General features: G+C 37.2%; 1 protein-coding gene and 1 pseudogene across 2 annotated transcripts in view; one reads left to right on the forward strand and one right to left on the reverse strand.

The window, feature by feature from the left end:
* The window catches only part of ADAMTSL1 (ADAMTS like 1), a 440,698-nt gene that overhangs the window by 84,638 nt on the left and 338,930 nt on the right, over positions 1 to 17,130 (forward strand). The window lies entirely within an intron of this gene.
* Positions 11,832 to 13,569, reverse strand: LOC104664257 (annotated as a pseudogene). The gene has a single exon (XR_748238.2). The product of XR_748238.2 is annotated as an elongation factor 1-alpha 1 pseudogene (transcript).

Here is a 17,130-nt window from a genome sequence, read left to right on the forward strand (position 1 = left end):
GGCATGTGAAGAAAAGCGAAATCTTTGAGTCACTGAATGAGCATGTTCCCATCTGTGGTTGAACAAGGGACACTCTGCCTTCCTGTTTGAGCTCTCATACTATAAACAAGTGTCCTTTTGGCAGTCTATTTAGTGTCAAGTTTTGCACGTTTATTTTTGCGCTTTTTTGGTGATTTCATTGTTTAAAATGGCCCCCAACCATATGCTGAAGCGCTGTCTAGTGTTTGTAAGCTCAAGAAAGCTGTGATGCACCTTATGGAGAAAATGTGTGTTAGGTAAGCTTCCTTCAGGCCTGAATTACAGTGGTGTTGGATGTGAGTTTCATGTTAATGAATCAACAATCTCTATAAGGAGTGTTTAAAAAGAAACATACATTAAATAAGGCTATCTACAGATCAGTTGGTTAAAATGTTGTGACCATAAAGTTAAAATGTTGTGATCATGAAAATACATGAAGGAACTGTATTTCTCCCTAAGTGCAATGGTTCATTATTTGCTAATTCAGCATTTAGGGTGATTTTCTAGAACGAAAGTGACACAAATAATGAGTACTGACTTTATGTTGAAAACAAAACATATTAAGAAATAACAACTCTTAAAAATAAAGAATAAATTAGGGAGTAAAGACAGAAATAAAGTATTAAATAGATGGATGAAGAAAATTATTAGAAATTTGCAATTCAAAAATCTAGTAATTGAAATAAAAATTTATCCACAGATAGGATAAATTCCAAACAAGACACAGAATCAGTGAAAATTTGAAGATAGGAGTTAGAAACTTTACCCAAAATACAGCCCAAAATTCCAAAATATATAATACAAAAGAGCCCTTAAGAGATACAGAGAGTGAATAAAAGTCTCCAGTATACATCAAATAGGAGTATTCAAAGAGAAGGGGCGAAATCCCATTTAAAGTATTCCAGAAAGGAAAAAAATAGTTATCAGACTAAAATTGCAGTAAGAGTGCTGAACAGGAAAAATAAAAATACATAACCAGACATATCATGATCCAGCATCAGAAGGAGATTCCAACTTTAGGATAAGGGGGAAATAGTAAAAGCTACCAGAGAAAAGACAGAGTACCCACAAAAGAATGAAACTTAGACTAAAGGCTGAAACTTCTCAGTCATAATGGAGTCTAAAAGATGAGTTAGTATCTTCAAAATATGAATGGAATATAACTGTCAGTGTAGAATTCTGTACTGTCAACTATCAATGAAGAGTGTAGGCAAAATACAAACATGTCCTGATCTACAAAGATAAGCATTTACTACACATGGACTTTCACGTTAGTATTTAGTAATTATTATGTTAATAATTACTACAGGCTATATTTGAGGAAGAAAAATATAGAAAAGGTGGGCAAAAAGGAAAACAATGGTGATCCCCAAAGGGATATGCGAGTGCGTATATGAATGTATGTATGCATGTTACATGGCGTCTCTTCAATAATATTTCCGGTGTTCTTGTCCTAATGAGTATCTGGGACTATTGAACTTCCCCAACCTTTTGAAGTTAGACATGACCACATACATTGCTTTGGTCACTGAAATGTGGGTTTAAATGAGCTATGTTACTTTCTGGAGTAGCAATCAAGGGACACTGTGACAGTCCCCAAGTTCTGTCTTTCTTGCTGTAGTGACCAACAAGTCTATGTGCCCTAAAATCTTGCTTCTCAAAAAGTAGTTTGGGCCAGGCACGGTGGCTCACGCCTGTAATCCCAGCACTTTGGGAGGCCAAGGCGGGTGGATCACGAGGTCAGGAGATCGAGACCATCCTGGTTAACACAGTGAAACCCCGTCTATACCAAAAAATACCAAAAATTAGCCGGGCGTGGTGGCAGGTGCCTGTAGTCCCAGCTACTCAGGAGTTTGGGGTCCAGCAGCATCAATATCAGCCTGCTTCCTATGATAAATGAATATCAAGTTTCATATTTGGCCTGCAGAATCAAAATCTTCAGTTTAACAAGATCTCCAGGTGACTCATATGCACACTAAAGGCTGAGAAGTACTGTTCTATCAGATGGTCCTTCCTCTCCCAGCCTGGGTCACTGAGTTACCCCACAGATGATAGCTGCTCTGGAAAGACATTTTATGAATAAGAAATAAATATTTGTTGTGTTAAACCAAAGAGATTTTGGAGATGAGTTGTATTTTCAAAATCACCTAACTTATCCTGACATCTGCAGTTAATATGGTAACACAATGGTTCTCCAAAGATATCTATGTCCTGATCCCCGAAACTTGTGAATACATGTTACATGGCAAGAAGTATGTACTTCTGTAATTAAGGTTGCAGACCTTAAGATAGGAAGAATATCCTGGAGTATTCAGGTGAGCCTCATCTAATCACACAGACCCTTAAAAGCAGAGCACTTTCCTCAGCTGGAGGCAGAAACGATTGTAGCAAAAGAAACCAGAGATTCTAAGCACAAGAAGGCATTCATGTACTGTTGTTATTGACTCTGAGATGGAGGGGTCCATGGCAAGAACCACAGAGAGGTTTCTAGGAGCTAATGGTGTCCCCCAGCTGATGCCTAACAATGAAGTGGGACATCTGTCTTAAAACCCCAAAGAACTGAATTTGGCCAGCAACCTCGGTGCGTTTGGATGTGGATTCGTCTCCACAGCCTGTAAAAAGTAAGCCCTTCCAACGCCTTGATTTGGGCCCAGGGAAACTAAGAAAAGGACCCACTGAGTCATGCTTTATCTGGGTGTCTGTACTACAGAATCGTGAGATAATAAACTTGTGTTGTTTTAAGCACCTATGTTTATGATGAATGTTTGTGGCAGCAATAGAAAACTAATAATTATTAAGCCAACTGCTGACCATAACTTCGGTGGGTTTTTTAAAAGAACGTATTTGTGTATTACCAACATTCCAATGTTTAGTGTGTGCTAAGATCCCTCTTGTACTGAGGAGGAAAATGGAAACACAAGATAAGTTTACATTTTTAGGAAAGGCAAGTTTAGATGTATATTTTTAAATTTTAAATATTCATTAACAGACTGAAAATATCATCTGTAGCTTCCAAACTAGCAGAGAAAATCTAGAGAATAAAGAGAGCCTTACCAATTTAATAGAAGCTAGGAAAAGAGAGAAAAGAATCAAAAAGGATGGTAAACAAAAAATACAATGCAAAATGCCAAAGTTTCCTAAAGTGGTGGTTTCAGTCCATACTCCCACCAGAATTATACTTGTTCTCTTTGCGTCGTATCCTTGCCTTCATATTGTAAGACCTTTTAATTTCTTTTCCTATATTGTGGGTGCATTCCTAGAATATACCCAACTCGCTCATAATATATTATGTTGCTTACATATTCTTGTTTTGGTTTCCTAATAATTGGTTTAGGACAATTTGCCTCTATGTTGATGAGTAATTTTATTTCTTATATAGTTCTTATCTGATTTTCATAAAAGAAATTGAGAAATGTTTCTTCTTTTTCTAATCTTTGAAAGAGTTTATTTTATATTGACATTGTCTGTTCCTTTCATGTTTAGCAAATCTTGCTTGTAAAATTATGAGAAGGGATTTTCTATGGGGGAAGACTTTTCATTACCGCTGAATTTTGTAAGTCTACATGCAGTACAGCACAGTGCCCAAAGAATGAGTTTTGGAGGCAAACTGTCTAGGTTCGGTCTCAGCTCTGACTTCCTAACTGTGTAGAAAGTCATTGAGCCTCACGGTGCCTCAGTCTCCTCGTTTGCAAAATGAGGCGCATAGGGTCGTTGTGAGGATTTCATGAATTGATATATGTAAACATGTAGGATAGTGCCTGTCACATAGTAATACTATAAGCATTTGCTTTTATTGTTATTTCTCTTTCTTCTCGAACAGTTTTTTTTTTTTTTTTCCTCATTTGTCTAAGATTGTTTTCAAGTATGATGGCTTAAAGTAGGTTGAACTTCTCTGTAACTTTCTCTTCAACTCTGGTTGTATCTGCATCTGTCTCCCTATTTGCGTCTCTAATGGTGTTTGGGATTTCTTCTTTGTTAAAAAAGAAGAAATTCAAACTTCATCATTTAATGAAGTTTGTTGGAAGTTTATTTTATTGATCTTTTCAAGTAGCAGCCTTTGGCTTTGTTGAGCCTATGGTTTTTGTATTTTCCATTTCATTGATATTTATATTATTTTCTTTAGTCTACTTTCTTCAGACTTATTTTAGTGTACTTTTTGTAATTCCTTAGGTTTGAAGCTTGGTGTTTTACATTTCAGACTTTCTTGTTTTCACAGAAATGTTAAAATAAATACAGCTTTAGTTGCATCCCACAGTGTGATAAAAAAAATTTTCATCTTTCAGTTCTAGATATTTTTAAATTTCCATATGATTCCTTCAAGTCATAAATTATTAACAAGTCTGTTCATTAACTTCTAAATATATGGGGGTTTTACACTTTATTAATTGCTAACAATTGCATTGTGATTTTTCCAAAATGGTCTTTTTATTCCATTTCTTTGGAATTTGTTGAGACTTTGTTTGATGACCTATTATCCATGTGTTATTGTAGAGAACATGTTTTCCTGATCTGGAGTGTAAATTTCTATATGAGTATATCAAATGGTGTGAATGTGTTTATTAACTGTCCTAGTTCTTTAATGATTTTTTAAAAATACTTGAGAGAATGATTTTAAAAATCTTCTTCTTTATTAGGTTAATTTGCCAATTTCACCTTGTAGTCTGTTTGGGTTATTTTGGCCTTATTAGGTAGATATACATTTAAAATTGTTTGATCTTTCTGAGGAAGTTAATCTTTTTTCATAAGTTAGTGACTATATCAGTAGTAATTCTTTTTGCCTTAATATATAGTTTATCTGATATAAATATCCCCCTTTCATTTGATTAGATCTGTCTCATATCTTTTTCTATTTTTTTTACTTTCCACCTTTCTTTATCTTTATATTTATGGATATTTAATGTAAACATTTCTAATTTTTAATCTTATAATCTTTGCTTTCTTCCATCTATTTGGTGTCACTATGATTACTATAAAATTAGACTTATCTCTGTCTTTATGGATATTTAATGTAAACATATTTTTAATTTTTTTATTTTATAATCTTTGCTTTCTTCCATCTATTTGCTGTCGCTATGATTACTAATAAAATTAGAGTTATTTCTGCCATCTTACTTTCTAATCTCTATTTGGCCTGCTTTTCCAAGGTTTCCTCTTTTCTTCTTGCCTTCTTGGAACTAGTCCCACTCCTTTTTTTTTTTTTTTTTTCCTTTTTTTCTTGTTATACTCTTCCGTCTTCCCTCTACTGGTTTAAAAGTTATATATCCATTTCTATTTTTTTAGTAATTACCCTAACTTTTAGTATGCATACCTAAAGTTAAATAGTATCTCTCCCTGCCTATCAAATAATTCATGTCTCTTCAAACGCTTTAACTCTGATTACCCCCCTCAGATTTATGTGCTATTTTTGTCAAGTGTTTTAGCTCTATTTTTCTTAACTCACAGATTAGATACTTGATATAGTCAAAGTTTATTTAGATATACTTGAAAACATTCTACTTTATTTGATCCCATTTTTTCTCAGATCATGGATCTTCAAGGATTACTTTCCTTTTATCTGGAGTATATCCTTTACACATTCTCTTAGTGAGGGGTCATCGGAAGTGAGTGGTTTTGGTTTTCTGTATTTTGTTTGTCTAAAATATTTGTATTTGATGCTCTCTCTTAAAAGTTAGTTTTGCAGTGAACTTAACTCTAATTTGACAGTTATCTTGTCTCAACACTTCAAAGAGAATTGTCCACTGACTTCTAACTACCATTGTTGCTATTGAGAAGCCAGCTGTCATTCTAATTTGTTCTTCCTTTATCTTTTCTCCCTGACTTCTTTTATTTATTGTTGGTGTTCAGTAGTTAGCTATGATCTTTGTAGAAATGAATCATTATTTTATTCTCATTAGACTTCTAAATCTGAGGATTTGTATTTTTAATTATTTCTGGAAAATTCTCATAAAATTATTCTCTATGTAATTCACAATTCTTAGTCTGTTATTAATATTTTTATATCTTTGTCTCTCTATATTTATATAATTTCTTCAACACTTTCTCTCATTTAACAATATCTCTTCCCAGCTGTATCTAATACGCTTTTTATTTGACCTAAAAATTTATAAAAATACTTATATCTGCATTTATATGAGTTCTGTTTTTTTTTAATCTACATGATGACACCTGTTCTTTGATTACCTTTCAAAATTCTTCTTAAAAATGTCCATAAGCATGTTAAATTTTTTATTTTGTATCCTGTGTCTGATAATTTCACTATCAGAAGTTTCTGTAGGTCTGATTGTCTTGTTTCTGCTGTCTGCTTTTCATGTTGCCTTGTTTCCTCATGTTTTATGATATTCTTATATGCTTTCTTGATTGTTGGAATTTAAGAGGGAGTTTCTTGTAATCGGGTTTACAATGTGTACTTCCTGGAAGAATTTACATTTTACTCTTGAGGAGGAGGATGTTGGCATGGCGTGACCCAATGCTAATCCAAGACCACTTTACATTCCCAACTGTCTGCACTAAGTGAATTGTGTCCCAAACTCTCAGGAGTCCTATTGTTAGGAACTCTAAAGGAAACTTCTAACCCCAACCTTTACCCATAGCCAACCTGAGATAAGCAAGTTTTCCTTATTATTTCTTTACGCGGATCTGAGTGGAGTTTTTTTTATTTTGCTTGTTTGTTTTTATTATCTCATTTTATTTTAATTTTTTAGAGAAATTGTAGGTTCACACAAAATTGAGCAGAAAATGGAGAAGGTTACATATGTCTCTGCCTACCACATGTACAGTCTCCCCCACTATCAATGTCCTGTCCCAGAGTGGTACATTTGTTAGAATTAATGAGCTACATTGACACATCATCAGCTAAATCCATAGTTTACATTAAGGTTTATTCTTGGGCTGTACATTCTATGGGTATTCACAAATATGTGATGAACGTATATCCATCTCTGTAGTATCATACAGGATAGTTTCACTACCTTAAAAATCTTCTGTGCTCCACCTATTCATCCTCACCTCCCCGTAACCCCTGACAACTACCCGTCTTTTTATTGTCTCCTTAGTTTGGTGTTTTCTAGGAGCTGAGTGTGATTTTCTTTTCATAGTTTATTCCTTCTCTGAGCGTTTTGCCTTGGAGTCCTTGCATTATGAACAGAACTTCATCTTCCGCAACTTGCAGTTCATAGTCTATATAAGCAGGGCACAGGGGTTCCCTGCTTATATAGACTGTTGGAATGGAAAGTTCAAAACCATCAGAAACCGACAGATCCTTTCAGAATCGACTTCCATCAACTTCCTCTCTGGATTTGTGCCTTTTTATTGTTTTTGTCTCTGAGGAAACTTCCTTGCCAGCCCAGCTGTGTATTAACAATTTTTTAAATTTTTATTTATACTTAAAGCTATTATTTTTAGTCACTTGTAGTGAGAAGCTTTCTCAGAGTTTCTAGTCCTACATCCTGTTGCAACTAGAAGGTCCTAAATTCATTCCTTGGTGAATATTATTTAGCATTCATTTTGTATCAGGCGTGGACAAGGCCCTTGTGTTTTCACTGTTTTGGAGGACACAGATAGAAAAAACAACAATGTGTTAAGTCCAAAGATGAATGCATGCACAGGGTGCTGTGGCATCCCAGAGGCAGTTGCCTCACACAGGCTGAGAATAGGGAGTTGTCAGAGAAAGAGACCAGGAAGTGACACTTGAGCTTTGAAGGAGTTAACCAGAGGAATAAGAGGTGACCGTGTTGAATCATGTCAGCCAGAGGAGTGAAACAAAGAGAGAATATCAAATATGCCAGCATCAAGTGTGGGCTGGATGGTGACAAATAGGAAGAAAAGAAGCTAGAAAACAGGCAATGCTGGGTCACCTCCTCACAGAAACTTTGTGAGATATTTGTTACATTGCCACACCATGTAGAAAGGAGAAAACAGAGACAGCTCAGCTCTCAGGATTGGTAAGGAACACTGATGACTTGCAGGGCAAGAAACAGATTTGACATTCTTTTTCCTTTACTGCCTTGCACAGAATCAGTCTTAAAGAAAGACAGAATAGGAAAGGAAGTTGGCTTTGCCCAAAAGTAATCATCCACTTTTGAATTATCTGCCCCTCTGCCTGTAATTCTGTCATTATAATAAAAGCTTGACTTATGGTCTTAGCATCTATCTTTCCCCTTTAAATTGGAAGTACATGAAGGCAGGAACAATAATTGACTTTTTACTATAGCTGAGTGCTTGGTAAGTGTCTCTATGTTTTTGAACATATGTGGCCAACAGTTATTGAGAGTGATTAAGTGGAAAGCATTATTAATCATGCAAATCTTACTCTAGATAACTTGAATCAGTTTTTCCCCCTCTTTACCTTTATCTAAGTGCAGTACACTGAAGGAAATGTAATTTTCATAGGAAGAAGAAAGGAAAATTAACTTTGGAGCCTAGTACTACTCAGGATGGGGCTGGTGCTAAGAGGCTGTGCTGTAAGCCCCAAAGGACAATCTAAAAGCACTGGGTTTTAGAGGTCAGAAAATACATTTCTCTATTTTTTAAGTTTCTTAAAATATGTCCATGCTCCAAGATCAACAAACTAAGAAGTATGAGCACATTTGAACAAAGTTGAATGTTGTCATCCATTAAACTTATAACCCAGCAAATTTGGCACATGATATTGTTTGATTAGACTCATATGTTAAGCCACTCATATAAGTCACTTTAATTAAAATTATATTTAAAGAAATTATATTTAAAGTGGTTCTAGAGGCAGCAAGGCATGGTTTTTAACCTTCAGTTTGGAAAGAATTGTCACCAAATCTATGATGAAGTTTTTGAGACCTAAAATACTTTTTCATGGGGTCAATTTATATAGCATTAACCATGAACTTGGATATCTGTAGGAGGAATTCTGATCTAGAAGTTGGAAAGAGATTAAGGAAGGAAGTGACAGGGTCATTAAACTCTTTCCATGGTTTTGTCCATATGAACCCTATTTCTTTCTCCTCATTCCAAAGGCTGTAAGGAAAGGCACAGATAGTCTTCAGTGGTATCATGAAACAGTCTGAGAACTCCTTGCTTTCTCTCTTCGGACAATGAGACATAAGAGAACACCCTGTCTCTTGCCAAGAGGATTTGTATTAGTGGTCAGGGTTAGAGTTTACTACCCAGAGAGGAATCTGGGTGAGAGGAGACTGGTTTCCATTTCAGTGATTAGAGAATAGATGTCTTTCTCTTTCACCCATAGACCTGGAACTTTCTCTCAAGTGAGAACCACCACCAGTTCTAGAATCATTCTTCAATGAACTGATTCAATAGTGATTAAAATGAGAGCTTGACCTTGGCTTTGCAGGAACTGACCCACGTTAACCTTAAGTTGTATGCCACAAAAATGTTACTAGAAGAGGTATTTCAAGTCATTCATGGTGCTATGTTGCATGCTGCCAGTAAAGGAGTATTGATTAGATATATTGCCAGGAAATACACAGTGTTGTCAGTATTCACTGACAGCCCAAAGGAAGTTAAGCCTGCAGACAATATCAGGTGGTTTGTTAGAGACTGGGAAGGAGAGAAGGTGAAGAGAAATGCTAGAGTCTTCTGCGAGTTGCCCAACATGGCATTTATCTTTTAATTGCTCTAGAAAGTGCCTTTTTCCATTTGTCTGGTAAATGATTGGCATAAGAACCACATGTTCCATGAAGCAACTGCAATCTCCATATTTGCAATCTATCAATCTCACCCTTTCTCATCTGTCTGTTTTTTTTTTTTTCTATTTAGCATGTTTCATTGTAGATTAAACAGATTTTATTCCCTGTTGCCTGGTAATTATATATAATTAAAAAGCACAGAGGAATGTGCATACAAGCACGATGAAGTAATAATCATATGAACAGTGTCTTATTTGAACTCACCGCTGAGGGAAAGTTGCTTTTTGAAAAAAATTATACTTTAAGTACTGGGATACATGTGGAGAATGTGCAGGTTTGTTATGTTGGTATACACGTGCCATGGTGGTTTGCTGCACCCATCAACGCATCATCTACATTAGTTATTTCTCCTAATGCTATCCCTCCCTTAGCCCCCCATCCCCCAACAGGCCCCAGTGTGTGATGTTCCTTTCCCTGTGTCCACGTGTTCTCATTGTTCAACTCCCACTTATGAGTAAGAACATGCAGTGTTTGGTTTTCTGTTCCTGTGTTAGTTTGCTGAGAGTGATGGTTTCCAACTTTATCCATGTCCCTGCAAAGGACATGAACTCAACTTTTTATGGTTGCATAGTATTACATGGTGTATATGTGTCACGTTTTCTTTATCCAGTCTATCATTGATGGGCATTTGGGTTGGTTCTAAGTCTTTGCTCTTGTGAACAGTGCTGCAATAAACATATGTGTGCATGTGTCTTTATACTAGAATGATTTATAATCCTTTGGGTATATACTCAGTAATAGGATTGCTGGGTCAAATGGTATTTCTGGTTCTAGATCCTTGAGGAATCACCACATTGTCTTCCACAATGGTTAAACTAATTTACACTCCCACCAACAATGTAGAAGTGTTCCTATTTCTCCACATCCTCTGTAGCATCTGCTGTTTTCTGACTTTTTAATGTTCACCTTTCTAACTGGCATGAGATGGTGTCTCATTGTGGTTTTGATTTGCATTTCTCTAATGACCAGTGATGATGAGCTTTTTTTCATACGGTTGTTGGCCGCATAAATATCTTCTTTTGCGAAGTGTCTGTTCATATCCTTCACCCACTTTTTGATGGTGTTTTTTTTTTCCTTGTAAATTTGTTTAAGTTCCTTGTAGATTCTGGATATTAGCCCTTTGTCAGAGGGATAGATTGCAAAAATTTTCTCCTATTCTGTAGGTTGCCTGTTCACCCGGATGATAGTTTCTTTTGCTGTGCAGAAGCTGTTTAGTTTAATTAGATCCTATTTGTCAATTTGGCTTTTGTTGTCATTGGTTTTGGTGTTTTCATGTTTATGTCCTGAATGGTATTGCCTAGGTTTTCTTCTAGAGTTTTTATGGTTTTAGGTCTTATGTTTAAGTCTTATTCCACCTTGAGTTAATTTTTGTGTAAGATGTAACGAAGTGGTCCAGTTTCAGTTTTCTGCATGTGGCTAGCCAGTTTTCCCAACACCATTTATTAAATAGGGAATCCTTTCACCATTGCTTGTTCTTGTCAGGTTTGTCAAAGATCAGATGGTTGTAGATTTGTGGTGGTATTTCTGAGGCCTCCGTTCAGTTCCATTGGTCTATATATCTGTTTTGGTACCAGTACCATGCTGTTTTGGTTACTGTAGCCTTGTAATATAGTTTGAAGTCAGGTAATGTGATGCCTCCAGCTTTGTTCTTTTGACTTAGAATTTTCTTGGCTATATGGGCTCTCTTTTGGTTCCATATGAAATTTGAGGTAGTTTTTTCTAATTCTGTGAAGAAAGTCAATGGTAGCTTGATGGTGACAGCATTGAATCTATAAATAACTTTGGGCACCATGGCCATTTTCACGATATTGATTCTTCCTATCCATTAGCATGGAATGTTTTTCCATTTGTTTGTGTCTTCTCTTATTTTGCTGAGCAGTGGTTTGTAGTTCTCCTTGAAGAAGGTATTCATATTCCTTGTAAGTTGTATTCCTAAGTATTTTATTCTCTTTGTAGCAATTGTGAATGAGTGCTCACTCATGATTTGGCTCTCCACTTATCTATTGTTGGTATATAGGAATGCTTGTGATTTTTGCACATTGATTTTGTATCCTGAGACTTTGCTGAAGTTGCTTATCAGCTTAAGGAGGTTTGGGGCTGAGACAGTGGGATTTTCTTTTCTTTTTTTTTTTTTTCTCATTAAACTTTTTTAATGGGTCTCAAAATTCTGTGACAAATTTTTGGTCAAGTTGTTTCCATTAAAAAGTACTGATTTTAAAAACTAATAACTTAAAATTGCCACACGCAAAAAAGAAAACCAAAGTGGTCCACAAAACATTCTCCTTTCCTTCTGAAGGTTTTACGATGCATTGTTATCATTAACCAGTCTTTTACTACTAAACTTAAATGGCCAATGGAAACAAACAGTTCTGAGACCGTTCTTCCACCGATTAAGAGTGGGGTGGCAGGTATTAGGGATAATATTCATTTAGCCTTCTGAGCTTTCTGGACAGACTTGGTGACCTTGCCAGCTCCAGCAGCCTTCTTGTCCACTGCTTTGATGACACCCAATGCAACTGTCTGCCTCATATCACGAACAGCAAAGTGACCCAAAGGTGGATAGTCTGAGAAGCTCTCAACACACATAGGCTTGCCAGGAACCATATCAACAATGGCAGCATCACCAGACTTCAAGAATTTAGGGCCATCTTCCAGTTTTTTACCAGAACGGCGATCAATCTTTTCCTTCAGCTCAGCAAACTTGCATGCAATGTGAGCCGTGTGGCAATCCAACACAGGGGTATAGCCAGCACTTATTTGGCCTGGATGGTTCAAGATAATCACCTGAGCAGTGAAGCCAGCTGCTTCCATTGGTGGGTCATTTTTGCTGTCACCAGCAACGTTGCCACGACGAACATCCTTGACAGACACATTCTTGACATTGAAGCCCACATTGTCCCCAGGAAGAGCTTCACTCAAAGCTTCATGGTGCATTTCGACAGATTTTACTTCAGTTGTTACATTGACTGGAGCAAAGGTGACCACCATACCAGGTTTGAGAACACCAGTCTCCACTCAGCCAACAGGAACAGTACCAATACCACCAATTTTGTAGACATCCTGGAGAGGCAGGCACAAGGGCTTGTCAGTTGGATGACTTGGTGGTAGGATGCAGTCCAGAGCCTCAAGCAGTGTGGTTCCACTGGCATTGCCATCCTTACGGGTGAGCTTCCATCCCTTGAACCAAGGCATTTTAGCACTTGGCTCCAGCATGTTGTCACCATTCCAACCAGAAATTGGCACAAATGCTACTGTGTCGGGGTTGTAGCCAATTTTCTTAATGTAAGTGCTGACTTCCTTAACAATTTCCTCATATCTCTTCTGGCTGTAGGGTGGTTCAGTGGAATCCATTTTGTTAACACCAACAATCAGTTGTTTCACACCCAGTGTGTAAGCCAGAAGAACATGCTCTCGGGTCTGCCCATTCTTGGAGATACCAGCTTCAAATTCACCAACACCAGCAGCAACAATTAGGAAAGCACAGTCAGCCTGAGATGTCCCTGTAATCATGTTTTTGATGAAGTCTCTGTGTCCTGGGTTGTCAATGATAGTCACATAATACTTGCTGGTCTCAAATTTCCACAAGGAGATATCAATGGTGATACCACGTTCCCGCTCAGCTTTCAGTTTATCTAAGACCCAGGCATACTTGAAGGAACCCTTTCCCATCTCAGCAGCCTCCTTCTCAAATTTTTCAATGGTTCTTTTGTCGATGCCACCGCATTTGTAGATCAGATGGCCAGTAGTGGTGGACTTGCCCGAATTTACGTGTCCAATGACGACAATGTTGATATGAGTCTTTTCCTTTCCCATTTTGGCTTTTAGGGGTAGTTTTTTTCACAACACCTGTGTTCTGGCAGCAAACCCGTTGCGAAAAAGCGACAGTGGGATTTTCTAAATACACAATTATGTCATCTGCAAAAGAGACGATTTGACTTCCCTTCTTCCTATATTTGTATACCCTTTATTTCTTTCTCTTGCCTGATTGCCCAGGCCAGAACTTCCAGTATTATGTTGAATAGGAGTGGAGAGAGAGGGCATCCTTGTCTTGTGCCAGTTTTCAAAGGTAATGCTTCCAGCTTTTGCCCATTAAGTATGATATTGGCTGTGGGTTTGTCATAAATAACTCTTATTATTTTTAGATATGTTCCATCAGTACCTAGTTTATTGAGAGTTTTTAGCATGAAGGGGTGTAGAATTTTAGTGAAGGCCTTTTCTGCATCTGTTGAGGCAATCATGTGGTTTTTGTCATTGGTTCTGTTTATGTGATGGATTACATTTATTCATTTATGTGTGTTGAACCAGCCTTGCATCCCAGGGATGAAGCTGACTTGTTCATGGTGGATAAGCCTTTTTATGTGCTGCTGGATTCAGTTTGCCAGTATTTTGTTGAGGATGTTCACATCGATGTTCATCGGGGATATTGGCCTGAAATTTTCTTTTGTTGTTGTTTATCAGCCAGGCTTTGGTATAAGGATGATGCTGGCCTCATAAAATGAGTTAGGAAGGAGTCCCTCTTTTTCTATTGATTGGAATAGTTTCAGAAGCAATGGTACCAGCTCCTCTTTGTACCTCTGGTAGAATTTGGCTATGGTCTGGTCCTGGGTCTTTTTTGGTTGGTAGGCTATTAATTACTGCCTCAATTTCAGAACTTGTTATTGGTCTATTCAGGGATTCAAATTCTTCCTGGTTTAGTCTTGAGAGGGTGTATGTATCCAGAAATTTATCCCTTTCTGCTAGATTTTCTAATTTATTTGCATAGAGTTGTTTATATTATTCTCTGATGGTAGTTTGTATTTCTGTGGGATCAGTAATGATATCCCCCTTATCATTTTTTATTGTGTCTATTTGGTTCTTCTCTCTTTTCTTCTTTATTAGTCTGGCTAGTGCTCTATCTATTTTGTTTTGTTAATCTTAAAAAAAAAAAAAAAAAAAAAAAAAGCAGCTCCTGGATTCATTGCTTTTTCTTTTTGAAGGGTTTTTTGTGTCTCTATCTCAGTTCTGCCCTGATCTTAGTTATTTCTTATCTTCTGCTAGCTTTTGAATTCCTGTTCCTGTTTTGAAATCTGTTCCTGTTTGCTCTTGCTTCCCTAAGTTTTATAATTGTGATGTTAGGGTGTCGATTTTAGATCTTTCCTACGTTCTCCTGTGGGCATTTAGTGCTATAAATTTCCCTCTAAACAGTACTTTAGCTGTGTCCCAGAGATTTTGGTGTATTGTCTCTTTGTTCTCATTGGTTTCAAAGAACTTATTTATTTCTGCCTTAATTTCGTTATTTACCCAGTAGTCATTCAGGAGCAGGCTGTTCAGTTTCCATGTAGTTGTGCAGTTTTGAGTGAGTTTCTTAATCTTGAGTTCTAATTTGATTGCACTGTGGTCTAAGAGATTGTTAAGATTTCCGTTCTTTTGCATTTGCTGAGGAGTGTTTTACTTCCAATTATATGGTCAATTTTAGACTAAGTGGGATGTGGTGCTGAGAAGAATGTATATACTGTTGATTTGGGGTGGAGGGTTCTGTAGATGTCTATTAGGTCCGCTTGGTCCAGAGCTGAGTTCAAGTCCTGAATATCCTTGTTAATTTTCTGTCTTGTTGATCTGTCTAATATTGTCAATGGGGTGTTAAAATCTCTCAATATTATTGTGTGGGATTCTAAGTCTCTTTGTAGGTCTCTAAGAACTTTATGAATCAGAGTGCTCCTGAACTGGGTGCATATATATTTAGGATAGTTAGCTCTTCTTGTTGCATTGATCGCTTTACCATTATGTACTGCCCTTCTTTGTCTGTTTTGATCTTTATTGGTTTAAAGTCTGTTTTCTCAGAGACTAGGATTGTACCCCTGCTTTTTTTGCTCTCTATTTGCTTGGTAAATATTCCTCCACCTCTTTATTTTGAGCCTATGTGTGTCCTTGCATATGAGATGGGTCTCCTGAATACAGCACACTGATGGGTCTTGACTCTATCCAATTTGCCAGTCTGTGTCTTTTAATAGGTGCATTTAGTCCATTTACATTTAAGGTTAATATTGTTATGTGTAAATCTGATCCTGTCATTATGATGCCAGCTGGTTATTTTGCCCATTAGTTGATGCAGTTTCTTCATAGTGTCAATGGTCTTCACAATTTGGTATGTTTTTGCAGTGGCTGGTACCGGTTTTTTCTTTCCATATTTAGTGCTTCCTTCAGGAGCTCTTGTAAGGCAGGCCTGGTGGTGACAAAATCCCTCAGCATTTGCTGGTCTGTAAAGGATTTTATTTCTTCTTCACTTATGAAGCTTAGTTTGGCTGGATATGAAATTCTGAGTTGAAAATTCTTTTAAGCTTTGGGAGGCCGAGACGGGCGGATCACGAGGTCAGGAGATCGAGACCATCCTGGTTAACCCAGTGAAACCCCGTCTCTACAAAAAAAAAAAAAAAAAAAAAATACAAAAAAAAAAAAAAAAAGAATGTTGAATATTGGCCCCCACTCTCTTCCGGCTTGTAGGGTTTCTGCAGAGAGATCTGCTGTTAGTCTGATGGGCTTCCATTTGTCAGTACCCTACCTTTCTCTCTGACTGCCCTTAACAATTTTTCCTTCATTTCAACCTTGCTGAATCTGATGATTATGTGTCTTGGGGTTGCTCTTCTTGTGGAGTATCTTTGTGATGTTTTCTGTATTTCCCAAATTTGAATGTTGGCCTGTCTTGCTAGGTTGGGGAAGTCTCCTGGACAATATCTTGAAGAGTGTTTTCTAGTTTGTTCCATTCTCCCCGTCACTTTCAGGTACACCAATCAAACATAGGTTTGGTCTTTTCACATAGTCCCATATTTCTTGGAGGCTTTGTTCATTCCTTTTTATTCTTTTTTCTCTAATCTTGTCTTCACAGTTTATTTCATTGAGATGATCTTCAATCTTTGATATCCTCTCTTCCACTTAATCGATTCAGCTATTGATACTTGTGTATGCTTCACGAAGTTCTCGTGCTCTATTTTTCAGCTCCATAAGATCATTTATGTTCTCTAAACTGGCTATTCTAGTTAGCAGTTTGTCTAACATTTTTCAAGGTTTTTAGCTTCCTTGCATGGGGTTAGAACATGCTCCTTTAGCTCGGAGGAGTTTGTTATTACCCACCTTCTGAAGCCTACTTCTGTCAATACATCAAACTCATTCCCCGTCCAGTTTTGTTCCCTTGCTGGCAAGGAGTTGTGATCCTTTGGAGGAGGAGAGGCATTCTGGTTTTTGGAATTTTCAGTCTTTTTGCATTGGTTTTTCCTCATCTTCATGGATTTATCTACCTTTGGTCTTTGATTTTGGTGACTGGATGGGGTTTTGGTGTGGACATCCTTTTTGTTGATGTTGATACTGTTCCTTTCTGTTTGTTAGTTTTCCTCTAGTCAGGCCCCTCTGCAGGTCTGTTGGAGTTTACTGGAGGTCCACTCCAGACCGTGTTTGCCTGGGT

This window comes from Rhinopithecus roxellana, chromosome 16 (genome assembly GCF_007565055.1).
Source record: "Rhinopithecus roxellana isolate Shanxi Qingling chromosome 16, ASM756505v1, whole genome shotgun sequence".
Lineage (NCBI taxonomy): Eukaryota > Metazoa > Chordata > Mammalia > Primates > Cercopithecidae > Rhinopithecus > Rhinopithecus roxellana.